The sequence below is a fragment of the Triturus cristatus genome, chromosome 1_2, assembly GCF_964204655.1.
Source record: "Triturus cristatus chromosome 1_2, aTriCri1.1, whole genome shotgun sequence".
NCBI lineage: Eukaryota > Metazoa > Chordata > Amphibia > Caudata > Salamandridae > Triturus > Triturus cristatus.
In genome coordinates this window covers 1079876318-1079902867 of record NC_140580.1, presented here as the reverse complement: position 1 = coordinate 1079902867, position 26550 = coordinate 1079876318, and the positions used below count along the sequence as shown (strand labels likewise).

Below are 26550 nucleotides of genomic sequence, written 5' to 3'. Positions count from 1 at the left end.
CACACCAAGGCAGGACGCTCTATTCAATCCAGGTCTGACTCAGCCTGCCCTGTCCCTTCAAAACCAGACAGCCAATACACAAAACAGCAGAGCACACTGGAAGGCTTAGGCAAGAAAGTACCTATACTCTAAAAGTGGTAGTTTCAAACACAGAATATAAAAATAACCTTCACTAAAAGATGTATTTTAATATTCTGAGCTCAGGCATACTAAATTCGTTTTTCTACCATGTTCTGGGGGTCAGTTAGGACTATAGAATGTAATAGCCAAAACCTCCCATTCTGGCCTATGGAGAACAGGTAGCCTTACAGTAGTTAAAAACGAAATTGGGTGTAATTCACTACTAGGACATGCTACACACATCAGAGCATGTCCTACCTTACACATACAATGCACCCTACCATAGGGGTGGCTGACATGATGCCAAGGGAAGGTTTAGGGGCTGGGAAGTGGGTGCACTTCACAGCCAAGATGGCAGTTCTGGACTGCACGCAGACACTGCAGTGGCAGGTCTGAGACACACTTTACAAGCTGCTTCTGTGGGTGGCACAAACCAGTGCTGCAGGCCCACCAGCAGCATTCGGTTTACCAGCCCTGGGCACACATGGGCCACGCTACTGGGGACTAACAGGTAAACCAAATAAGCCAATCAGGGATATACCAATTCACATAGTCATATTTACAAAGGGAGAGCATATGCACTTTAGCACTGATCAGCAGTGGTAAAGTGCCCAGAGTCGTAAAGCCAACAAAAACAGGTTAGGAAAAATCCAGGAGGGAGGCAAAAAGCTTAGGGATGACCCTGCAAAAAGGGCCATTTCCAACACAAAGCATCAGAGAACTTGTGCACATCTAGCATTAGTGTGCATCCATTTCTGGCATGGTGCTGGTTGGTGCGAAATATGTTAAATGAAAGCAAGGGAGTAGGGCAGACTGAAAAACTGGAGATGGACCAGCCTTCAAAAGGAAATCTTTAAAGGCGCTCTGGGACAAAATCCTGAGCAGCATTCAGAGAAAACCCCTTGTGAACCTGTGAAGATTTAAGGACCTCTATTAACACTCGGGCAGGCGCCATTTTGCTCCTCAGTATCCTGTCATTTCTCCGCTTGACATCAATGTGTGAAAGGCATTGCCAGAAGCAGACTGGAAGTTTTAAACTTTTCCAGAGCTATAGGCAGGGCCACTGGAATTATGCGATTGTGCGGCCACTGCGTTTTTCACAAAATTATATATTTACCGCATTTGCCACATAATGCATCCTCTACTGAAAAATCTGAAGATTTTTCTTTTTAGAAAAACAGGTTTCTAGCTCAAACGGTTCCAAAGTAACAAAAACGCAGCTATGCGTGTTGTAGCGCGGTGGAAGGCCCTTGGAAAGGTTGACTGGTCACTTATTTCTATATTTGGGTGTGTAACTGGTGCTAATCAGGTGCAACCAATGCCCAGACAGTGTTACAAGCGTAAACATGGCAAAATCAAAATAATAAAGTAATGCACCACAAAATGTGCCACATTATGCAGCACAATTTGCCTTTTCGTGCCAGATTATTCACTCAACCTGGTTGCATAATTTGTCCCCACCCTGCCACATAATTCCAGTGGCACTGGCTATAGGGAGGCCCACTTAAAAAAAGGCACGATTCCACGGACTTTTCTTAGTCCAGATACAGCTCTTGCAGCTCTTGCCACTCTTGCCACATAATCCATCATCTGCTGCATAAATTGTAGGTTTTAAGGAAAAATGTTTTTGTTTCTATCTCAAAAGGATCAAAAATTATGAAAATCGAGGAGGAGCCAAGATGGCGACCGGACCAGACGCTTGAGCGCCCGGCTCCGTCGGCCCGTGGCCTCGGACTACTATCCTGACGCCCATCCTCGCCGATTCTCGAGGTGCAACGTGTGCGAAGACGCGCTGATCGCGCTGCCGCTTTCCCGGAGTCTCAGCCCGCCCGGATGCCCGAGTTCTGGGTGCTTTTGTCCTCTGCACGGAACCCCTGCGCCATTATGGCCTTTGCCGGCCCCCTGGAAGCTCCGCAGATACCGGACCAGCTAGCGCTAAACTGAGCCCCGCGGTCCCGATCTCACCTCGCACCACGGATCGTTGCTGGATGAGTCCGGGGAGGGACGGCCGGACACCTTCTGCACCCTGTGCCTGACGGGCTGGAGCTGTGGGGTGGGCCCCGGTGCGGCGGGCCTCCTGCCCCGCTCTGAGGACCGCGCTGTGGGAGGCTGCTGACCCCCTTCACCTATTGCCTAGCCGGAGGCAAAGAGAACCTGCGAGTAGAGAAGCGACTGTCGGCCTTCCCTGTTGCGGTGTAGACTTGAGGGGAATTGACTCCTTGCCACGAACCCCCCCCCTGGCCATTGCAACGTACAGCGGCAAAACATGGCGTTGAGTGCCTGCTCGCGGCTGGGGGGTGATACTCTGGTCTCGCCCGCTGCCCACTTCGCCCTCCCTCTTCCGGACACCAGCTCCACAGTGCCGTCCCGGATTGCTGCCGATGTGGGGGCCCAGCTTCCGCTGACATGCGGCTCCGTTCTGGCTGTCCTGCGGGACTTTCAACTACAGATGTGCGCTGGCCTGCAGGCGCTGAGTGAGCGGTTTGACCCTATACTGTCGGCTGCGGGTCGTGAGCGCTCTGTTTGTTATCCACAGGGCGTGGGTCTCCCGGTGCTTTTATCCTCTTGCGGGGACGCAACGGTGGTGTATGATTGTGCTACACTGGTGCCTTCATCCGGCGTTCCCGGCACCCGGGGTCCACCGCTCTCCACCTCAACTGCGGATACTTTGTCCCCCTGGTCATGGCTGCCTGTTTCATTGTTGCCTGCCTCACCGCGTCCGCAAGAGTATCCTGCTGAACGACACCTAACGGCTCCGAGGAACCGTCCGCTGTGGCCTACTGCTTCTTTTTTGTGGAACTCCTGTACTTTACTTGCCAGGTTTGGATTTTATGTGGTGCAAAGAGGGGCCTCACTAGCTGGTCGGCGGCCATTTCGTGATCCTACTTCACCATCTTCTCACAAGCGGCCATCTTGCCTTTGTCTGCTCGGGACACGGGGCCCTCATGTAGGGGCTGGTTTAATCCCAAGCCCGCGATCGGGCCAGGGCTAGACTGACTTCTATCGCCATGGTTCATGGACGGGCTGGCCTTGGACTGGAACTGTATGTCTGTTTTGTGCGCACTCGTCGCGACTTGTATTCCTTCGCTTAAATTGTGGTGACAGGGTATCTTCGCATGCAATTTTTTGGCGTAGTGGGCTCTCAGTGTGTGGAGGCCATAACTGGCTGATGGTTTGGGGCGCTCCGGTGTCCCGTGGGCTCCTCCTCACCTTCTTTTCTGTTTTCTTCATTTCTTTACTCGATTCCTACTTTCTCTCTTGTCTATATTTCGGGTTCATTGGGCGACAGGCACTATGCTGGGGGGGGGGCAGGCCGTAGCCTCCGCATTGGTGTTGGGTGGGGGGATTATACTCTGTTCTTAATTAGTTCTATGGGCCTTTTTCTCTTATGTCTCTGCGCTTTACTTGCTTCGATTCGGGGTCCGGGTGTGGGGTGGATCGAGTGGGGGCGGCTCTGGAGGGGTGCGTACTTGCTCATGTGACTATCCTGTAATATCTCTGCACCGCCTCACTGCTTGAGATTTTACTTCCATTGTTGTTTTTATTGATGTTGCTGCTCTCCCGTATGGTGAAGCTATCTTGCGGACTCGAATCTCCTTTGTTCTTATCCTTCACTTACTTTTTTTTCCCCTGATAAAATTACCTTTAAAACCTAAAATTAACCTTCACCTCTCCTTCCCCGGGTGTCAAAGATATCTCCAGTATGTAACTCATAACTCGGTGTTAATCTTGACCGTTGACACACGGGGGCTGTAATGTGGGTATCAGTGCTTCACTGTATCGTGGCCGGCCTGACGGTTGTAGGCCCGTATTTGTTCTTTTAAGATGCACGAATAAAGGTTTTTAAAAAAAAAAAAAAAAAAAAAAAAAAAAAAATTATGAAAATCGCTGTGCACGTCTCTCACCACCATGCATTACACTTACTAAAAGTTAATTGGTCACCTTATGGCTGCCGCATTAAGCTATTTGAAAAGGTGACAATTTGATGAAATTACGTGAAAATACCGATTAATTACACATGAGACGAGCTTTTAAAAGCAGCAGGAAACAAATCTTAAATGCTTAATGTAAATGAATGTAATTAGATGGAAAAAATGATTCATTTTTGTCACATAAATGCATGTTTACAAAGATGCTGCTCCAGAATAAATTTCAAAACGGTGAATTCTTTGAAGGTTCACTATTTACAATCCTAAAGCGCCCCCTAGTGAAAGATGTACCTAATAAACATAAACGTCCATATAGCTATTGTAGTAACACATGATAAATCCAAAACTAACAAGCATTGGCAGCCAATAGATCTCGCTTTCGGGACCTTACAAGTATTTAGCCATGCAGCACATTATCCTGGATGCTACAACATCTACTGTTCTTTAACGTGGAAGCTTTGACATTAATAGGCACATTATAGCCTTGCATTGAGGAATAGTTATTTGAAGTGTTATTTTTGTACAACTAGTAGTCTGAACTCACATATCAGGAAGCGCATTTCACATGCGATAATGTAGAAAAAAAGAGTTTTAGTGAAATAAAGAATTGCCTGATAACACAATTTGAGCGAGGAAGTCACAATGCATCCAGGTTTTCTGGTTTCACTTTGTACAACTCCGACAATAAATGATTATCAATGTGTCTTTCCTTACGCTAAGGTTTTTTTTTTTTATCTTAGTGCACTTTTCAAAATACAGCACAAACTCAACCGGAAGGTTATAGGAGCACCAGTTCCATTACATAAACCCCCCTTGTAACTCTGAAGCAATGCACTCAAGCGATGCATTTTTAAGGTGCTTCAAAGCCTTATAAACGTAATTTAGAAACGCAAGAATAAAATACCACTTTCCAAGCGGCACAAGCCATTCAGTATGTGTACATTCAAAGGTACAGGATGTTTGCTCACGGAGTGGAAGACTGGAGCCCTCAACCCCAGCCGCGGTCGGTAGTAGGAGTAACTGCAGGGCGGTGACGTGGGGAGGGGCAGGGTGGGGGGTAGTAAACTATGGATTCCGGAGGTTTACAGGTAAGTTAACATATACATTAATAAAACGAATTTCGTTGCGTGCACAGCATCGCATTTGGGGATGCAATGCATTTTGTAATTTTATATACAGCAAGCTCTACCATTCAAGGTTCGTGGCATCTTCCTTCTGCTCCGCGTTTAAAAAGCACATGTAGTTAATGATGTCCCTAACAAGGGAGAAGAAACAAGCGTGTTTCCCAAGCAGGATGAGTTTTACACTCCTCTCCGGTCTGGCTGATTTCACATAAAATATACCCGCATGATTAAAAAACAGGTGAAGGGATAACATCATTGGCGGAGGGTAAGTGAGAGGTTGGAGGCTGATGGCAGGCTGTGGTGGAAGTGCTGCTGTGTGTGATCAATGGGGTGGGAGGGCCTGGATGCTGTTAAGGGGGCTGGCACTGGGCCATGATGCATTTGCTGCAAGTCTGAGCTCGCGCACTCCAAAAGCTAAGGAAATTGGAAAATATTTGGAGAAGCAGAGGGCTGAAGGGAGCAAGAGGGTGAGAGAGGGAGGGAGGGAAGGAGGCTGCACAAGTACTGGCCACACTCGAGAACAAGCCACTGTTGCTGTAATTATTGGCACTATACACAACAGGAGTTTGTAGGAGAGACCTAAAAAGGGGTAGGACTAACGGGGAAAGGAATAATAATGAGCAGAATTCTGAGGGCCTAAAAACTGAATAGTAGCACTGTAGGGCTCTGATCAATAAGAAGCAGCACAGTGAGTCAGGGATTATTAAGGCACATGTAATAGGAGCGTAGAGATGCAGGGTATAACTGAGAAGGACAAACACTGTGGCCAGAATAAATTATTAATAAATAAATTAGCAGCAGTACTGTGCAGGTCATGATGAAATGGGAATATTATTTTGTTAAATGCTTAATAAAGGCAGTAATGTGGGGTCGCCTAAACTAGTCTCCAAATCGCACCAGGATGCTTTAAATTTCCAACTTTTCAGCTCTGTCAATCGCCTCTAGCCAGAAGGTCAAAGCAGTATGGTTCCTTCCAAAAGCGCCCCGTAACATACAACATTGAATTGTTTATGCACGGTCACCTGATATTCTGCATGCATCTGCCAGGATATATTGCTACTCTGACTGAATTTAATGTTCCAAATATAATGTATTAATTCAAAGTGAAAGTAAACAGTTCCGACCTTGTTACAGCCATCCACTCTGGCAACATTGAAACACAGACCGGTAGTAACTCAACCTCTAAGGTGTATAAGACATTAACCACTGGGTGTTACATTAACAATATAGTAAACACCATCCGAATTAAATTAAAGAGCAAAAACTGTACCTCGTAATAAAGTCAAACTATTGTAAAGCTGCCTCCTGATAGCATAGGGTCCTGCCAGGCCCCTTGAATACGCTCTACGGTGGGTGCCCTCCTGCTGCAGTGACTGAGCTGGTGGGCCAGAAGCGGCTGCGCCAGCACACTCAGAATGTAGCGCAATCAATGCTGCTTTGCAGAGATATGCGATTTCACTTCATTTTCAGGCAACTTCTGCCTGAAGGTATGTATAGTATTGTAGACTAGTTTTAGGATTACCGCTGCTGCTTGGCACCATCGGCAACTGGCTGATGACACGTGTGGCATTACATTTGGCTGATACATTTGGCTGATACTTGAGCGGTAAATAAACAAGATAAGGACAAGATTTACAGCTCTCGGCTGAACGTGTACGGAAAGCCAAACATGTTGTACCCGGGAGCAGCCCACAGAGGCAAGTCTGGACTGCCATCGCGTGCTGGGCACCCTCAGAAAACAGCGTGCAAATGTGACGAGAAAAGAACAATATTTACAGGGCTGCTACACCACTATCCAAGTGCTCATTTACCACACACGGGAAGGGAGGGGGAACGGCTGAAGCAGTGAGGGTGTTGTGGGACATTACAGCCCTGTTTACAGAACTTGTAGCTTGGAGCCACTGAATACATCAAGCATTCGTGTGAAATGCTCTAGAGAAAGGGAAAAGTAGTTCCTAACAGATGCTAATATTGGGACAAGTGGAATGATATAAGTAATGCAGTGCTTCTCCGTGAGAGTGAACAACCCACGAAAAGGAGGGACAAATAGGAAAGACTAACCACTTGGAAGAAAGGATTTTTACAGGACATTGAAACAAACAAATGAAAAGCAATGGGGAGACTTGAAGCCCACAAACTATATACAACAGGCCTTCGAAGGTCAACCTTAAAACAAATTTAAGGACATAACAGGGGTGTGCCAAATAAATGAGGTGCACCTTAAATAACAAGAAGTGTGTTTGCCCAGGCTTGTTGTAGGTCACATTTTTATGTTTTAATTTACTTTCAGAAGCAGAAAGGCCACAGTTTATAAACGTTGCTCCTGCATGAAAAAAATTATAGTAGTTGGTGAATAACATTTTCAATAGGATCTGATGAATGTGTACATATTTCTCGTGAAACCTGTGCAATTTTTACAGTGCAGGGATCCCTTCTGCATGGTGAAAAGGCTATCGCTAAACTATTGTTAACCCTATAATCGCATAATGGGCCCCATACACTGCATTTCCTTGCCCCATAATTTAGTCAGCTTTGATGCACAAATCTGTCCTTAACTGCTACTTAATTTCAGTTGCCCTGGTTCTAAGCACTATGAAGGTCAGCATGTCGTTGAAACTGGGCTTCAGGTTCAAAGACCAGTCTGAAATGTGGTTGAAAAGTGGAGACGATAATCAAATAGCAGTATCCAGCCCGGTTGCAAACTGGCCACTGTAAAAGTAAGACGGACTGAACGCAGTGGTAGATCAGGGAATGAGAGACATATGCACACACTGTAGTGGAAAAAAACCTTTACCACACAGTGCCTTTACCATGCATTACCTTTATCACACAAGTCTTTACCAGGCGTATGCCTTTACTACGCATGCCTTTACAACGAAAATGTAAGTATAATGCAGGTAAGTTAAACTGCTTTACATATATATATATATATATATACACACACACATATATACATATATATATATATACACACACACACACACACACACACTACTGAAGAGAATATGCACACCACCAGACTCATCACCATATACAACACTGCCACCAAGAAAGTCAAAACATAGAGAAAAACATTGGAATATTTGACGGCTGATTCCACCTAAGGCCCTCTGATTCAGGAAAAATTTTACTTTGTTTCCATTAGAGGGAAACACCTGAGGGCCTTCCTGGACAAAAGTGACATTACCATCAAGAGCTCTTATGAACAAGAACTTATTGGCCTTCATCCCTGCAAAAACAGTAGGGCCTGTAAGAATAGTCCTAGCAGGAAGCTGCATCAGGTACTGTATGGCAGAGGGGTGAGAGAAATCAGACAGTTCATCACTTGCAGAACTCAGTATCCTATCTATGCCTGGGAGTGCCCTGTAAAAAGTGGAACACAGGTAGAACCATCCATCTTGTCAAAAAGAGGATATTGATGCACATGCATGCTGTTGATAAAAGGGACCAACACTGTCCCATGGCGAGGTATTGTGCTTCTCATCACTTCCATGACAGGAATCTCCTTTCATACTTTACCATTTAACACGTTTCCGCTTCTGTTGGGGGGAGGGCAACAGAGAACTCAAATGAAGGCAAAAAGTATCAAGGTGAATGATTGATTTTGGTACTAAAATCCCCAATGGGCCCGGTTTCTCCCTGCTCGGAGGAAGATTCCCATGCCTTGCTTCGGGACATCGCACTGCCCTCCCTTACGGTGGAGGATAGGGACTCGCTGGACGCCCCTCCCACCTCGGACGAAATTGCCTCGGCTATTCGCTCGGTTGCATCCGGCAAGGCCATGGGCCCCAATGGTATTCCCATTGAGCTATACAAGCTACGCCCGGATGTGTTGGCGCCCCACCTGCGCGCGATGTTCCTTGCGGCCCACTCGCAGGGCTCCCTCCCGCTGGACCAGCGTCTGGCTACGATTGTGGTGATCCACAAGGAGGGGAAGCCCCGTGAACGAGTCACATCCTATAGGCCGATTTCGCTTTTGAACGCGGAGCCCAAAATCCTTGCCAAGGTGTTGGCCAACCGGTTGGTTGGAGTGGTGGGCGATTTGGTCCACCAAGACCAATCGGGCTTTATACCACACCGCAACACGGCGCTCAATCTGCGGCGCTTACACGGGGTGCTCGCGCGTGTCCCATTTTTGCGGGAGCCGGCCATCTTGGCGTCCTTGGACGCCACCATGGCGTTTGATACGCTTGAATGGCCATATATTTGGGCGATGCTGGCGAAGTTTGGGTTCGGCCCGGGTTTCGTCAGCTGGGTTAAATTGCTATATTCGAGCCCGTTGGCGCAGGTGGTGGTGAATGGGCGAGTATCGGCCCCATTCGCGCTGGGGCGGGGCACGCGACAGGGTTGTCCCCTGTCGCCTCTTCTGTTCGCCCTGGCCCTGGAGCCCCTGGCAGAGTGGCTGCGGTGGCACCCTTCTATCCGTGGCCTCCGCTGGACCCCCGAGCATGAGGACCGCGTGTCCCTCTATGCTGACGATATCCTTTTGTATCTCGCCTCCCCGCGCAAATCATTGATCGTCCTGGTTGATGTTTTGCGCTCCTTCGGTCGTAACTCAGGCCTGGTCATCAACTGGGCGAAATCCTGTGTCTATGTGCTTTCCGGGGAGGCTCCGGTCCTGCCACGGGACTGTCCGATCCAGATTGCCTCCCAGGGTTTCCGGTACCTGGGTATATATATTACTCTTGACCCGGAGGCCCGCTATGAGCGGAACTTGCTGCCCCCCCTCCAGCGTTTGAGGGAGGACGTGGTGCGCTGGCGGCGTCTGCCGCTCTCGCCGCTCGGCCGAGCGGCCTTATTTAAAATGATGTCCCTGCCGCGCTTCCTCTACGCCCTCCAGAATACCATGGACTTGGTCCCGGCACGTTACTTTCGTGAGGTGGAGGGCCTCCAGCGGCGCCTGTTCTGGGACGGGAGGCCGCGTATTGCTCTGGCTAAACTGACGCTCCCGTGGTACGATGGAGGGGTCGCCCTTCCGGACATTAAACGGTATTACTGGGCCTCCCAACTAGCTGCAATTAATCATGGCCTTTACGGGCCCGCCCTGAATCCGGCATTTGAGATGGACAAGATGCTCCTACCCGGTGGCGATTACAATCGCGCGCTCTACTCTGGCGCGCCCGACTCCCGTCTGACGGGACCGACGCGTGTCATGGTGCGTGTCTGGCACGCGGCCAATGCAGCTATGGGGTGGAAGGACCGTTTGACCCGGGCGTCTCCGCTGTATGCATCTGAGAGGTTGGGCTCCCTGTGGACGTCGAAGGGCTTCGAGAAGTGGGACACGATAGGAATCAGCACGGTGGGAGTTCTCTGGACGAGGGGGGGATTCAAAACTTTTGAGACGCTGCAGGCGGAGTTTCAGCTGCAGGGCAGTGAGTACTTTCGGTACCTACAGGTCCGCCATGCGCTGGGCTCCGTCTTCCCGGAGGTTGCATCCATTCCGGAGTCTTCCCCCCTGGAGGACAGAGTGCTAGATGGCCATGTCCCGGACAGCACGATCTCCCTCATATACAAAAAATTGATTAACGATAGATCGTGCCTGCTGACTAGTCTCCGCGAGGCTTGGGTTGCCGACGGGCTGGAGCTGGACGACGAGGATTGGATTTCCGCGGTGGCCTCTCCGAAAGAGGTGGCCATCCCGGCTCGCCTTCGTTTCGTCCAGCTCAAGATCCTTCACCGGGTCTACGTGACGGGGCCAAGGCTTCTACGTATGGGTTTTGCCGGTGACGGAATGTGTAAGCGTGGCTGTGGCGCGTTGGCGACTTTCATGCATATACTGTGGGAGTGCCCGAAGGTGGAGCGATTCTGGCGTGGTGTGCATGGGGTTCTGCGAGTGGTTACGCATGTCGCGCTACTGCCTGAAGCGAGGAGATGCTTGTTGAATGTCTGGGAACCTAATGACTATTCGGTACCGCAGACGCGGTGGGTGACTCTGGGATACATGATAGCTAAGCGTGATATTGCTCAATTGTGGGGATCCCAGAGGCCCCCTGCGGTGTCGGCCTGGAAAGAGCATATGGATTGGTGTATGTTTCGTGAAAAGGTGGTGTATGTGGCGAGGGGTAAGCCTGGGGCGTGGATGAAACTCTGGGGCCCCTGGAACGCCTACCGCGGGGGTATTTGTGAGCCGCCGCTGCTACCGGCTGCCTCGCCGGCTCCGTCTCCCTAGATGGCCCCCCTCCCTTGGCCGCGGGCGCGCGGTCCCCCAGTCCCTGATCTACTCCCGTCCCCCTCTTCAGAGTTTTTGCTGCTGGTTTGGATCCCCCACTTATGGAGCACGTGTTGTCACTTTGGATCGAGGGTTGCCTTGCGGTTGTGGTTTGTTTATGTTGTTTTGCATTAAGAAAATGGAACCGTACTGTGGGCATGGAGCCGTGAGGCCTGCACCATTGATTACTCCTGTTTTCCTACTTTGCACCGCTGTGAGACTTTTTGCTGTATGCATGTAATATGTTTTTGATGCTCTAGCGGCCGGCCGTGTGGTTGTAGGCCCATACCTGTAACTTTTCAAACTGCAATAAACGGTTTCAAAAAAAAAAAAAAAAAAAAATCCCCAATGGGTGGAACACTGAGGGGGAGCTCTGCACCCACTTACACAGTTCTTACTCACTCGCTTCCTTCATTTTATTTTACTATGTTTTTTTTGTCTCATTCTATCTGCTCAGTATGTCCAGTTCAAGTCAGTATAGCAGATGATTACAGTGTTTTTAACTGTATTTTCTTATTATGTTTTTTCTTATGATGTTTCAGGAGAAAAGCAAGGGAATCTTTGTTTGAGGTACGGAGGTTTTCATATGTTCTGGGTCTCCCTACCCCTTTCTCTCCCCTATGAGGACCCTAGATAAAACTTGTCAGATAAGACTTTTACTTTTTCTTTTTTTCTTCTTTTACCTTTGGATGAGCGGAACTTCAGAGGGGTTTTTATGGGTCCTTTTGCACCTTGGATATTATTTTTATTTTTGTATTGTTTCTGTATGCTAAAAAGGACTGTAAAGGGGGCCTGACAGTTTATCCACTTAGTAGGAGGTATTTGGACATAGAGTGCTTAACACTATCTCGTACCTGGGGGGATGGGGGGATTTCAATTTGCCAATATTCACCTGTCTTTGGGCATCTGTTCATGATCATTGGCAACCTTACACTAGTCCACTAGGGCATTATTTGTTTATGTTTGTATGTACTGTGGTAGTTATTTCTGCTGTTGACCTATAATACGTGACATTCAACTATGTGTAGCCCATATGGGCAGCACTGGTGAGCGGTCATGATTCACTATTTGGACATGTTGCATTTTTAGTAACAATTTGGATCTTTGCATGTTGCACTCAGCCCACTTTGGCACAACTGACGGTGCAACATAATTGTGATCATGAACAATGTACAGATATTATGAGATTCTCTTAATGCATTATGGTATTCAATATATTTTTTTGCCAACGTAATGTACATAACCCCTTTACTTTCTGACAGATGGAGTGATGGTGATCATATGGGCATTTTTCCCTTTTTAGGTCTCGCCTAGCGTTGCTGCGCACATGCGTAGCTCGCTTGGCGAGATTTAATGCAGATAAGTACTTTTAGAAAAGGCTTTAAGCCCCGCCCCTTATTTCCATTGGCTGGCATCACCGTTTATGCTAAAAGGCGGCCAGCCATTGGAAATAAGCTACCTGTGTTGCCTCCCTTTCGCTTTCTCCCCTGCTTTCCTTCTGTCGTAAGCGATTTCTTATCTTTATGGAGCCATGTGTTTAAACAGGCCTGGGCAGTAAATTCCATTCCGCTTGCGGAATTTGGGTAATTTCGCGCTCTGCGGAGAACGCGGAATTTCCCAAAATTCTGCCTTCTGCGGCTTTGCGGAATTTTTTGCTTGTTCGCGTTCTCAAAATACGCGTTCGTGAGATATTTCCTCCCGAGCACGCAAACAGCGTTCGCGAGCAGTAAAAAAGCATCGCGAAAAAGCAATTCCACATGTTCGTGGAATTTCTGCGAGCTCACAAAGATTTTTTACAGTTTCGCGGAGCTTTAAGTAGCGCAACTACGCAAATTCCGCCCACCCCTACCATAAAGACAAGCGAGCAGCTCACAAGGAGAAGGAATATAAACTCTGCATGTGGACTAAATCACTTTTCACGTTTATTAAACCAGTGTCATGAGTGTCCAATTGATCAACTTTGTTCTGTTACTCCGGGAATGGAAAAAAAAGCACAAAACCACTCTTTCCCATCCCTCCGCCTACATTATTGCAGCACTGATTTCAGCTCCTACCTTGTGGGAAATCTAAGCAGTCTCGTTATCCACAACAAAGGAAGGCAGTGTATGGATAATGTTGGTCTCGGAGCTGAAAATCACACCAGTAGTTTGTTCATGATTGAAAGCGAGTCCTTGAAGGATGCGCGGATCGTTTTAAAATCACACTGTTAGTGTTAGCTATCGCGGGGAGGCGCGCTGGGATCTTATGACACGCGATGCAGTGGAACTTGGTGCCTAGGTGTGATTTTGTGAGCAAATGCGTTGGTGTGTCATATTCGTATCAGATTTTTTCCAGGTGTATTTTTTTTAAACATGCTACATTAGTGTCTGGCACTGCATTTGCAAAGTCAATATTTTTGACTTACCCACGTTAGTATCACCACACTAGTGTTAGGATGAGTTTTCAGTTTATTTTTTTCTTCATTTGCACACACCACACGTTTCAAACCCGTCCACTTTTTTTTACAGACGAACTAGTCAGTAAAAGTGTGTTCCAACAACGTGTTGAAAGACCCGCTCAGTGGGCGCAGCGACTTCCAAGCGCCAACAGCCAGCCTGCTCGCCTGAATTCAATGCAGCATTCCATTAGACTCCCTGATCCGTGGCCCTTTACCGAGCGAAGGAGCCTCCTGGTATCTCATCCACCAACGCATGTTATGCTTTCAAAGTAGACATGGTCATTCTTCAGACTGATAGGTCTTTTCTCTACCCACTCGGTTTAACGAGACATGGCATTTTGGGACCTTGCTAGTCTGAATTATTTCATAACATATGCATCGAGAAAGGCAGTAGCCCCTCTGGCTTTTGTAGTAAATGTTCACTAATATTTAACGAATCAATGCTGGCACACCCATATTTTGCGTTAAAAATTAACTGAGTAATGGGGGGTGGGGCTGCTGTCATGCGGGGCAGTCTCCAGGACCCAGTGTTTTTGGAAAGCTGCGCACGTGCTGCATTAATCCTCTGCGCCTCACGCCGCCGAGCTCTCTCCTAATTAGAGCTGAGAAGGCAGGATGCGAAGGTGCCCTCCACCCTCTCTCTACTACATCCCTCCTCCCTCATACCCCGTGCCTCTCTACCTCCATCCATTTCTCCCTTCACCGGCGCCCTCTCCGTGCCTCCTCTCCCCCATCTGTCTTTCGTCAGCCCCCCTCCGCCTGTCTCTTCCATCTCCAGAGCTCCCCTCCTCACCTCCCTTGAACCCCAGCCTGAGGGGATTCATCGCTCTGCACTCCCCCGCCCCCTGCAGCAGGGCCTGAAGGCACATACATCCTACACTGTCTGCCCCAACCCCCCTCACTGCCTCTCGCTACTTGATGGTGATGCCTGGAGCGGCAAATAGGCTGGACATTTTATTGACATCGTTTTATAAAGCGCCCACCAGCCTCATGGCTTAATGCACACAAACCAGACACTTTACAGAGCTGTGGACAATCGTCCCGTGCTTCACACGGCAAGCGCCCTCATGAGCTCGTTCAGCCTCTCCGCGAATTGTTTTCGTGTGATGCTATTTAACGTGTCTGCTTTTTATACAGCGCTCTGAACCCCATAGGGGTCATGTTCGCGCTATAGAATACTCCTCAAATAAATAAAAAACACAACTACGAAGAGGCGCCTAAAACAAGCCAGAACTATTGGCTTTGACAGTGCTTGTTAGCATTATCAAACAAATAAGTTACAAGGATGAATTTGTTGTGAATATGTCAATATTAGTGGCGGAGCAAAGCCTTAGGGGCCCGTGTACTGTCAAGGGCCCCCGTATCCCATCAACCCCCACCCGGGCTTATCAACAAATATTTGGCGTCAGTGATTTACAAACTGGGGCCAAGGAGAGCTCGGTGAGTGGGGGCCCCCAGGGCACAGTCATGAGGCTGCGAGCACAGCAGACATGGCATGCAGAGGTGGGGCCTCTGTGCTGTTAAAGATGCTTTTTTTGCACCGCACCAACAGCCCTTCTTACTGGTAGTTTTTATCTTTCACTTTTTTCCATCCCATCTTTCCGAGTCTGCTGCCCATCTTTAGCCTGATTCTTTCATCACCTTTCCTGCTTTCCCCACATCACCCAGCCAAGCTTTCTTCCAGCACTGCTGCTCCTCGTCAATATACTGAAGCCCCTCTCTCACTGGCGCTGCTAGCCTTTACCTCTGTTACTCTTATTTCTGTTTTTTATGGGTTTACCCCCTCCCCCACCCTGCCCTCTCTCACGGTTTTCCTCACTCCCCATGCTGCTCTCCTCTCCCAGTTTTCCTCAGTCCCCCACCCTGTTCTACTCTGTCTCCCAGTTTTCCTCACTCCCCCACCCGTTTCTCCCCTCTCTCAGTTTCCCTCGCTCCCCCACCCTGCTCTCTCTCCCCCACTTTTTCTCACTCCCCTACCCTGTTCTCCTCTCTCTCCCAGTTTCCCTCACTCCTCATGCTGTTCTCTCGCCCAGTTTTCCTCGCTCCCCCACCCTGGTCTCCTCTTTCCCAGTTTTCCTCGCTTCCCTGTCCTGATCTCCACTCTCACAGTTTTCCTCACACCCCCATGCTGCTCTCCTCTCTCTCCCAGTTTCCCTCAGTCCCCCACCCTGTTCTACTCTCTCTCCCAGTTTTCCTCGCTTCTCCACCCTTTTCTCCTCTCTCTCACATATTTCCTCACTCCCCATCCTGTTCTCCTCGCTCTCCCACTTTTCCTCACTCCTCCATGCTGCTCTCATCTCTCTCCCACTTTTCCTCACACCTCCATGCTGCTCTCATCTCTCTCCCACTTTTCCTCACTCCTCCATGCTGCTCTCCTCTCTCTCCCACTTTTCCTCACTCCCCATCCTGTTCTCCTCGCTCTCCCACTTTTCCTCACTCCTCCATGCTGCTCTCATCTCTCTCCCACTTTTCCTCACTCCTCCATGCTGATCTCCTCTCTCTCCCACTTTTCCTCACTCCTCCATGCTGCTCTCATCTCTCTCCCACTTTTCCTCACTCCTCCATGCTACTCTCCTCTCTCTCCCACTTTTCCTCACTCCCCATCCTGTTCTCCTCGCTCTCCCACTTTTCCTCACTCCTCCATGCTGCTCTCATCTCTCTCCCACTTTTCCTCACTCCTCCATGCTGCTCTCCTCTCTCTCCCACTTTTCCTCACTCCCCATCCTGTTCTCCTCGCTCTCCCACTTTTCCTCACTCCTCCATGCTGCTCTCACCTCTCTCCCACTTTTCCTCACTCCTCCATGCTGCTCTCCTCTCTCTAATTCTTCTGGTGGAAAAACCACCAGTATACTGGATGCACTGCAATGATTAACAGTATAAAGACTTTGCATTTGGTTCCTACAAAGAAGTATTGACCATCATGATAATTTCAACAAAAACTTTATATGCTTAAATGTAGTTTTTAGTTTTTCAAGCACAGATATATTGATAATTCCTTAAACATACAATATTGTCTACAATAACACAAAAATATTACAATGATTCTTCACTTAGAAGTGTTAATAAAATGAAGACATAAAAATTGAATTATAACATTGACAAATTCATTAAAAGCTGCCCAGCCGTGCCCAATGCATTTTGAGATTTTGAATAATCCCTTCTTCAGGGGCCACTGTGAAAATAACGAAAACATTGATGAAAATCATTAATGAACCAAAGTCACTTCCATAAATGTCAAGAGATGCACCTTATAATGTCCAGAAGGGACGAGAAAAATTGCATATGTGTTACCCAAGGCAATACCGCGAAAAGAGCAGAGTGTGAATTGAGGAAGCCATTAGTGTCCTGAGAAAACAATGAGCATGCCAAAATAAAACAAGCTTCAACTAGCCGTGTTATTGTAGACAACATTGTATGTTCAATGAATTATCAATATATCTCTGCTTGAAAAACTACATTTAAGCATATAAAGTTTTTGTTGAAATTATCATGATGGTCAATACTTCTTTGTAGGAACCAAATGCAAAGTCTTTATACTGGTAATCATTGCAGTGCATCCAGTATACTGGTGGTTTTTCCACCAGAAGAATTGGTTTGTACTTCAGGTTGGCTACCTTGTCGCTGGGTTGCACGCATCCCTTTGAGTAATTCTGATACTATTGATTAATTTTCCAAAATAATTGGTGTGCGCAGACTCTATATCACTTTGTTCTTCTCTCTCTCCCAGTTCTCCTTTTAACTCCCCTTCTGTCCTCTGGTTTCATCCATTTCTTTGAGTTTCCTATTCACACTCAAACTTATGTCTCTTGTTCTCTTGCCTCTGCCATGTTCTCTGCACACCTCTGCTACTTGTTCTGACAATTCTACTCTTTCCTCTTCTTTGCACCCCAGTCTCTCATTAGTTCAATCTATCTCTTCCAATATTCTGCTTAGCTCCCACTCTCCTTTGGTAAACTGTATCTCTGCTATCTCACTCTCACATCATTCTTGCCCAGTTTCACTGCCACCCAACCGCTCATTCTCCCACACTACAGCTCATTCTCCCTACCGCTCATTCTCCCTTTCGCTCATTTTCCCTCCCGCTAATTCTCCCACCACACAGCTCATTCTCGCTTCCGCTCATTCTCCCACCCTACAGCTCATTCTCCCTTCCGCTTATTCTCCCACTCTACCGCTCATTCTCACTACAACTCATTCTCTCTTCTGTTCATTCTCCCTACCGGTCATTCCCCCACCTTACCGCTCATTCTCCCACCCTACAGCTCATTCTCCCTTCTGCTCATTCTCCCACCCTACAGCTCATTCTCCCTTCCGCTCATTCTCCCACTCTTCCGCTCATTCTTCCACTTTTCCGCTCATTCTCCCACCCTACAGCTCATTCTCCCTTCCGCTCATTCTCCCACCCTACCGCTCAGTTTCCCTACCGCTCATTCTCTCTTCTGCTCATTCTCCCTACTGGTCATTCCCCCACCTTACCGTTCATTCTCCCACCCTACTGCTCATTCTCCCGCCCTATCGCTTATTCGCCCCCCACCACTCATCCTCCCTACCAATCATTCTCCCACCCTACCACTCATTCTCCCTACCACTCATTCTCCCACCCAACCGCTCATTTTCCCACCTCACCGCTCATTCTCTCACCCTCATTCTCCCACCCTATCGCTCAATCTCCCTCCCGCTCATTCGCCCTACCACTCATTCTCCCACCCTATCGTTCATTCTCCCACCCTACCACTCATTCTCCCTACCTTTAATTCTCCCACCCTACCACTCATTCTCACTACCCCACATTCTCCCAACTACTGCTCATTCTCCCACCCTACTGCTCATTCTAACACCCTATCGCTCATTCTCCCTACCGCTCATTCTCCAACCTGACTGCTCATTTACCCACCCTACCGCGCATTCTCCCGCCCTACCGCTCATTCTCCCACCCTTCTTCTCCTTCCTTCGCCCTACTGCTCATTCTCCCACCCCACAGCTCATTCTCACACCCTATCGCTCATTCTCCCTACCCCTCATTCTCCCAACCTACTGCTCATTCTTCCACCCTACTGCTCATTATAACACCCTATCGCTCATTCTCCCTACCGCTCATTCTCCAACCTGACTGCTCATTCACCCACCCTAACGCGCATTCTCCCACCCTATCGCTCATTCTCCCTACCGCTCATTCTCCCACCCTACCACTTATTCACCTGCACTACCGCTCATTCTCCCACCGTAGCGCGCATTCTCCCACCCTACCGCTCATTCTCCAACCTAACTGCTCATTCTCCCACCCTATCGCTCATTCTCCCAACCTATTCCTCATTCTCCCACCCTACCGCTCATTCTCCCACCCTACCGCTCATTCACCCACACTAACGCTAATTCTCCCACACTACCGCTCATTCTCCCACCCTAGCGTTTTAAAAAGAAATAGTATGGGCACGTTGATATTAAGTGATTTTACTGAAGCACGGAACGTTGAACCGACGCTGACACTAGAACCTAGGTGTCCCGACTTCTAAAACCAGCAACTCTGACAAAAAGACTCCGCTTTCATTCTCGTATGGCTTGTTCCCCTTAGCGCTGTCAGCGTTCTTACGGCGGTGTAAAGCGCTATACAAACAAGCATTTAAAATGCAATAGGTCTCGCCTTTCATTAAGTTAAAGCCATTTGCTTTGCTATACAATACCATTAGCAAAGCAAATGGCTTTAACTAAATCACAGGCGAGACCTATTGCATTTTCAATGCTTGTTCTATGTTAGCACATGAGGACAATATTGTATCTGTATGTTTTCCTCCCTTTGCATTGTTTTTTGATAACGTATTTTTATTGTTTGCCTCCTATATTGTTATATTATTTCTGTAGGCCTGCCAACTACACATGTACTAACTGTTGCATTGTTTGCATGTTTTTTGTGACACTGTTTTAAGATGAACGACAATTTTTTCATATACCTGGGAGAGACATGTTCTCCCTCTTTTATGTCTATGCACTACTTGAGGTGATTGGGCACAGTTATGTGGTCATGTGAGCAAGGCTTTTGCCGAAAGGTGTCTGTGATGATTTATAGAATAAACCAAATTGCTCTGGACATACCTCGTGTTGAACAGCTTTTTGTGTTTGCTGAATATATATATTTATATATTAGGGTAAGGATGATTTAAGGGTTTAGGGGTGGGTTAGGGTATTGGGTGGTAAGGGTATTTTTAGGGTTTAGAGGTCGGTGTAGGTATTTGGTGGTAAGGGTGTTTAGTGGTATTGGGTTGTAAGGGTGTTTTAGGGTTTAGGGTTGGGTAGGGGTATTGGGTGGTAACGGTGTTTGGAGGATTTAGGGGTAGGTAAGTTATCGGTTTGTGGTAGGGGTGGGTAAGGGTATTGGGTGGTAAGGGTGTTTGTAGGGCTTAGGGGTGGGTAGGGGTATTGGGTGGTAAGGGTGTTTTTAGGCTTAGGGGTACATAACGGTACTGGATGGTAAGGGTGTCTTGGGAGTTATTGGGTGGGTAAGGTATAGGTTGGTGGTAAGTATGTTTTTAGAGTTTAGGGGTGGGTAAGGATATTGGGTGGTAAAGGTGTTTTTAGGGTTTTGGGGTGGGTAGGGGTATTGGGTGGTAAGAGTACATATATAGTTTAGGGGTGGTTGAGTTTAGGGGTTAGGAGTCAATAAGGGAATATATATATATACTTTAGACATGGCTACAGCCCGAACTGCTGAACGGAATTACACCAAATTTGGCAAAAAGGTAGCCCTTGTTTCAGAAAGAGCCCTTTCTGTTAAATGGTGTAAATCCGTTCAGTAGTTCCTGAGAATTAAAAAAAAAGTGGTCGAAAAATGCATTTCCCATAGGAAACTTTAGACACGGCTACAGCTGTAACTGCTGAACGGAATTACACCAAATTTGGCAAAAAGGTAGAGCTTGCTTTAGAAAGCATCCCTTTTTTTTAAATGGTGTAAATCCGTTTGGTAGTTTTTGAGATATTAAAGGAAAAAAACCTTTATATATGTGGTCGGAGCCTAGTTTCCATAGGAAACTCATTTTTTGTTTTCCCAATAACTTTGGCGCCGGTTGATGAATCTTCGTGAAATTTTCAAAACTTATGGCCCGGTCCGATCAGCTCCTATCTTGAAAGTTTCGGGGTGATTTGCAAAGCGGGGGCCGAGAAAAAAGGGGGGTCCCAAAACGTGTTTTCTCAATGTTATTTTCCATAGGAAACTTTAGACACGGCTACAGACCGAACTGCTGAACGGAATTACACCAAATTTGGCAAAAATGTAGCCCTTGATTCAGAAAGAGCCCTTTTTGTTAAATGGTGTAAATCCGTTCAGTAGTTCCTGAGAGATTAAAAAAAAGTGGTCGAAAAATGACACTATGCAGCTCTGGGCAACAAGCTTGCTTAATCTCCACAACGGCCCCCCTGCGGCGGGATGCCTGGCTTTCACCTTGGGGATGCCCAGTACGGGTTATCTCACAGGGAAAAAACAGGACGGGTTCCCAATGCAAGCGCCAAGATGCCCAAGGGTAAGTTGAGCGCTATATAAGAACACATAATAATAATAATAATAATAAATGCATTTCCCATAGGAAACTTTAGACACGGCTAAAGCTGGAACTGCTGAACGGAATTACACCAAATTTGGCAAAAAGGTAGTTTTTGCTTCAGAAAGCATCCTTTTTTTAAATGGTGTAAATCCGTTCAGTAGTTTTTGAGATATTAGAGGAAAAAAACCTTTATATATGTGGGCGGAGCCTAACCCCCGAGCACGAGCTTGGCTCTAATTGGCTGCCAACAGTTCCAACCAGGAACTGTTGGCAGCCATCTTGTGCCTTGCATCGAGAGAAAATACATCCAGTCCCCCCACAAAGAGCCGCGTTTTTGGCTTATTTAATAGGCGGTTGCCCAACCCGCCTATTTATACTTTTAAAAACCGAAGTGGGAGCCCACCCCGCAGGTTCGTGCCCCCCTGCGTGAGGCCGCCACCGAGAACACCTGGGATGAGCTGAGCCACCGCGCTGCCCACGGCGACCCGGGAATCAGGCAGAGTCTGCCTGGCTGTGGGCGGGGCCTGCGAGTGCAGCAGCGTTCGTGGTGGTGGTGGTATGAAGAACCTGGGTTTCTTCAACGTTCACACAGAACATGTAAACGTTTTCCGTTAACAGAATGTCTTAGCTCATGCTCTGTGTATGTCCATATACACATTGTATGATCAGTAAAAATATGTGTATCATACGAGAGCTGAGCAGCGGCAGCTTGAATGCGCGGGGCCGAGAGAAAATGGCGGCAGGAGGAGCTGGCGGTAGCTCCTGATTGCCGGAGCCGTTGCGGGGAGTGGCGTCCATCTGTGGAACCCTTGAGCAGTGGGGACGTTGAGGCAGGGGCGTCCTCCTTGCTGGCTGGATTGAAAGCTGCGGAAGAGCCGGGGGGCAGTGGGTGAGAGTTCCTGTCCTCGCCCCCCCGCCGCCGTATGGTAGCTGCGGGCCGGTGGCCTGTAGGCATCAGGCCTAGGTCTTGATGGCGGGGATATGCAGCCTGCAGCTGGAGTCATCTGCCTGAAGTGGGAGTGCAGCCAAGGCCGGGATGCCCTCGCCGGCGGTCACACAAAGCGACCGGCTGCCCGCCAGGCGCAGAGTGGGCCCAGAGAAAAGTGCAGTGCAGGAGACACGGAAGGCGATTACCAGGGGGACGAGTTGTCGCTCCTGCCACCGAGCGTAACACCAAGCAATTCGACCCTGGTGCCAGCTACAAGACTACACTGGCCGGAAAGCTAGAAGCATAGCAGAGCGGCCTGCATAAGATCGCCAAACGTGTGAGAGGCCTGGCAAGGAAGAGGAGGGTGGGGGTATCCCTCAGCACCACTGCGTGAGGCCGAGTTCCAGTGGAGAAGTGGCAGCAGCAGGCCCGTTGAAGACACCTAAAAAAGGTAGTGTTGAGCAATTGCAGGCAGCTTTAGCATGGCACATAGCCCCATGCCGGCCCTACAAGCATTCCCTAAACCAGCAACCTCAGACCTGCATGGAAAGGACCACTGTGCCAGTTTTTCAGCATTGCGGGAATCCCCCACTCGACACAGTATAGCAGCACACACCCGCCAATACTGGCATCAATCTCAGCCCCAAGGTGCCTGTTACTGTATGCACCTAGCTGTAGTCACCGCCCAGCCCAGGGCTACCACCTGTCCCTTTAGCCCCTGGCTATGCTTTACCTGAGTTGCCCGGCCTTTAGTTGGTAGCAGTTTTACATTAAGGCTGATGCGGCCGTTCCTTCCCCTGCTGTTAATTATCGCCTTTGTAACCACCTCCCTCTTGTTGTTTCAGAGCATCAGCGTGGTGAAACCTATGCCTCCAGAAACGCTCTACAGGATCAGGTAGGTTGGGGTGGGTGCGTGCCCTGCTGGCTTTACTATGGGGGTCGGAGGGGTGGGGGGGTTGAGGGGTGGGGGGGAGGTCGGTGGACAATCGCCCATGTTTTGTCTGGAGAAACCTTGGGTTTCACTACACGGTGTTTCATATCCCATGCCCGTGGGAAATTTGCACACAGCTCATGCCAGGCAGAGACAGGCTCATTTGCCTGCTCAGTCTTGTTTACCCCTTATGGCTCGGCGTTAGTCAGATCTGCACCCCTGTGTTTTATGTCGTGCTTTCTGTGCCTGTGTTGATTGCTCAATCACCTGTGAGTTTATTCTGTAGCCTCACATACAGAGTAGTGTCCACACAAATGGGTGGATTTAAGGCTTGCGTTTGGTGTTAGTGATAGGTGCCACATTAAAATCACTGAGGAAGTTTCTTGTGTTACCCTCTTGTGCTCATCAAGTTCTCACGGTGGGCCCTTGGATTAAGCTTTTGCCGCTGTCCACCAGCATTACTGAATCTTCTCACACTTCTCAGCAGTACAGGTCGAGCTTCTTGTACTGCCCACTAGTGCGCATTCAGCTTCAGACTGCCCATGACTGTGTGCCTGGTTTCTCACACTGTACACTTCGCTTGCTGCCCTCTAGTGTATGTGTAGCTTCCCACCCTGCCCACAAGAGAGACACCCAGCTTTTCACCCTTGCTACTTGTGAACATATAGCATCTTGAGCTGCCGACTGCGTTAGTGATTTTTGGTGCTAGAATCCCGCACGTGGCGGTCTAATGGCTTGCACACCACAGGATTAATGATTTTAGGCCTGGCATTTGCCAAGAACGTTTGATTTCAATAAAATGATATGCTTAAAATACTTCTGTCTAGGGACCGTCAGCTAGCCCTCTTTGTTCGTTGGTCTGTTTTTGTCATTCACATGTTTCTTCCACCCACTCCAGCATAGAGCATGGGGAAGTGGTCAGCTAACTTCGCTATGAGTGATGACATCCTACCCTGTCACATAGAGCACGTTCACATACAGTGTAGTTTCCAAAATGCCTGAGGCTACTATGTGCTTCTTGAGAACAAAAATAATTTTTGATTTTAGCAAAAAAAAATTCTTTGAGGGCACCTCGGCTTCCACAGCAGTAACTCTAATAAAACCCTGACAACACAAAGATGTGGCCTAACGGCTAGGGTGGTGGATCTCAAATCTGGGTAACCAGGTTCGAGTCTCGGCAATGACGCTCAACATTCTGTTTTTCTGGGCAAATCACTTAATCTCCCTGTGCCTAACAAAAATGAATGTGTCCTTGTGTAACTCAACTGGTGCTTATGTAAAGCGCTCTGAGACCCGATACCTTCGGGTCGCGTTCGCGCTATATAAAAACTCCGGGAAAAAAGCAAAAAGGTTGACAGCAATGCCACACGGATTGGCTTAGACATTGCTGTTGATGTACTCGGTCTCCGATCTTGCACATGCTCACCTCTGGTTTGTGTTATATTAGCTGCTCCTAAAGCTCTGAATACCAATTGCTGGTGCTGCAAACAGTCAGATCTGCGACTGTCTCAAATCTTGTATTTGTAAGACCTTCTGATTCCTGGTTCTTGCATCATTTGTATGTATAATTTTGATGCCTGGTGTTTATATATATATATATACACATTTATATATTCTCTGAAAAAAACCATAGGATTCAGGCATGTTATAGTTAGAAATTAGCATTTAAAAAACCATTGAAATTCACTGCAAAAAAACCATAGGTTTCAGACACGTTATAGTTAGAAATTAGCATTTAGTTAGTTGGAAATTTCAGTCGGACAAAACCATAGAAATTCCCCCGTTATAGTTAGTTCAGCTAACTATAACTCGCGCCCCGCAATGCACTGCTGATGACGTCACATATTACATCATTCATGACATGGTCAGTGACATCACTGATGACATCACTGATGACATCTCAAATGACATCACTGGTGACATCACTGATGACATCATCCAGTGAATGTGTGTTTCTATAAAGTTTAAATATGTATTTTATATGTGCCAAGGTGTATTGAAGAATGAGTGGGTGTATAAGTGTCTGTATGGAGGATTTAGTAGGTACGTGACTGACTGTATAAGTGAGTGATTAAAATGTGGTCTTACTGAATGCATGGGTTAGTGACTAAACTGTGTGAAAGTCTGTATCAGTCTGTCTGTTGTTGTGTAAGCTGCTGCATGGGTTGGTGAGTAGCTGCATGAGTGTCTATATGAGTTATTGATTGCTTGCCTGAGTATTTGTATGGCTGCCTGAGTGTGTGTGTGGGTGGGTGGGAGGTGTGTGACTCTGTGCATAGATGTTTGAGTGGTTGATTCACTGTGTTTATCGGTTCAAGAGTGCATGTGGAAAACAGCTGTATGGGTGGGTGAGTGTGTGTATGGGTGTGTTGGTGAGTGAATGGATGTCTCAGTGGTACATGTGTAAGTAACTACATATCTAAAAGGCAGTATATGTGAATGATGGTGTTTATAAATAGCTATATGTTAGAGTCAGTAATTGTGAGAGTGGCTGCATGGATGAGTGTGTATTTGTATCAGTGATTCTATAAGAGTAATTATGTGTTAGTATCTGTATGAATAAGTGAAGTTGTATCTATAACTGTATGGGTGAGTAAATGGAAGTATGATTGATTCTTTGCATGACTGGACTAAGTGTGTGAGTAACTCTGGATATGTGGCAGTGTGTGAGTGTCTGTATAGGTGTATGAGTGCATATGATAGTATTGTATTGATGAGTGACTGCATGTATGAGTGGACTGTATGGGTGAATGAAGTGGATGTGTGTGTAGACCTAGGAATCAGTCAGTGCGTATTTAGTAACTGGTATTGATGTGTCTATTTTTTTCGAAAATGGTAGTCTGTATTTTAGAGTGGGTGTATCAAAGGTTATATTCAGGTGAGAGGAGGTGCATCAGATTTTCACGTAGATGATGTCATCAGTGATGTCATCAGTGATGTCATTTGAGATGTCATCAGTGATGTCACTGACCATGTCATGAATGATGTAATATGTGACGTCATCAGCAGAGCATTGTGGGGGCGCAAGTTATAGTTAGCTGAACTAACTATAACGCCGGAATTTCTATGGTTTTGTATGAGTGAAATGTCCAACTAACTATAACGTTCATGAAACCTATGGTTTTTTTCAGATAATTTCTATGGTTTTTTAAATGCTAATTTCTAACTAGAACGTGCCTGAAACCTATGTTTTTTTTCAGTAAAAATATATATATAGATATATAGATATATATATATATATATATATATATATAGAGAGAGAGAGAGAGAGAGAGAGAGAGAGAGAGAGAGAGAGAGAGAAAGAGAGAGAGAGAGAGAGAGAGAGAGAGAGAGAGGAGAGA

The 26550-nt window shown here is 47.4% G+C and overlaps 1 protein-coding gene across 2 annotated transcripts in view; it reads right to left on the bottom strand.

Annotated features, from left to right (window-relative positions):
• Positions 1-26550, bottom strand: part of SNAPC4 (small nuclear RNA activating complex polypeptide 4) — a 267076-nt gene that overhangs the window by 170609 nt on the left and 69917 nt on the right. The window lies entirely within an intron of this gene.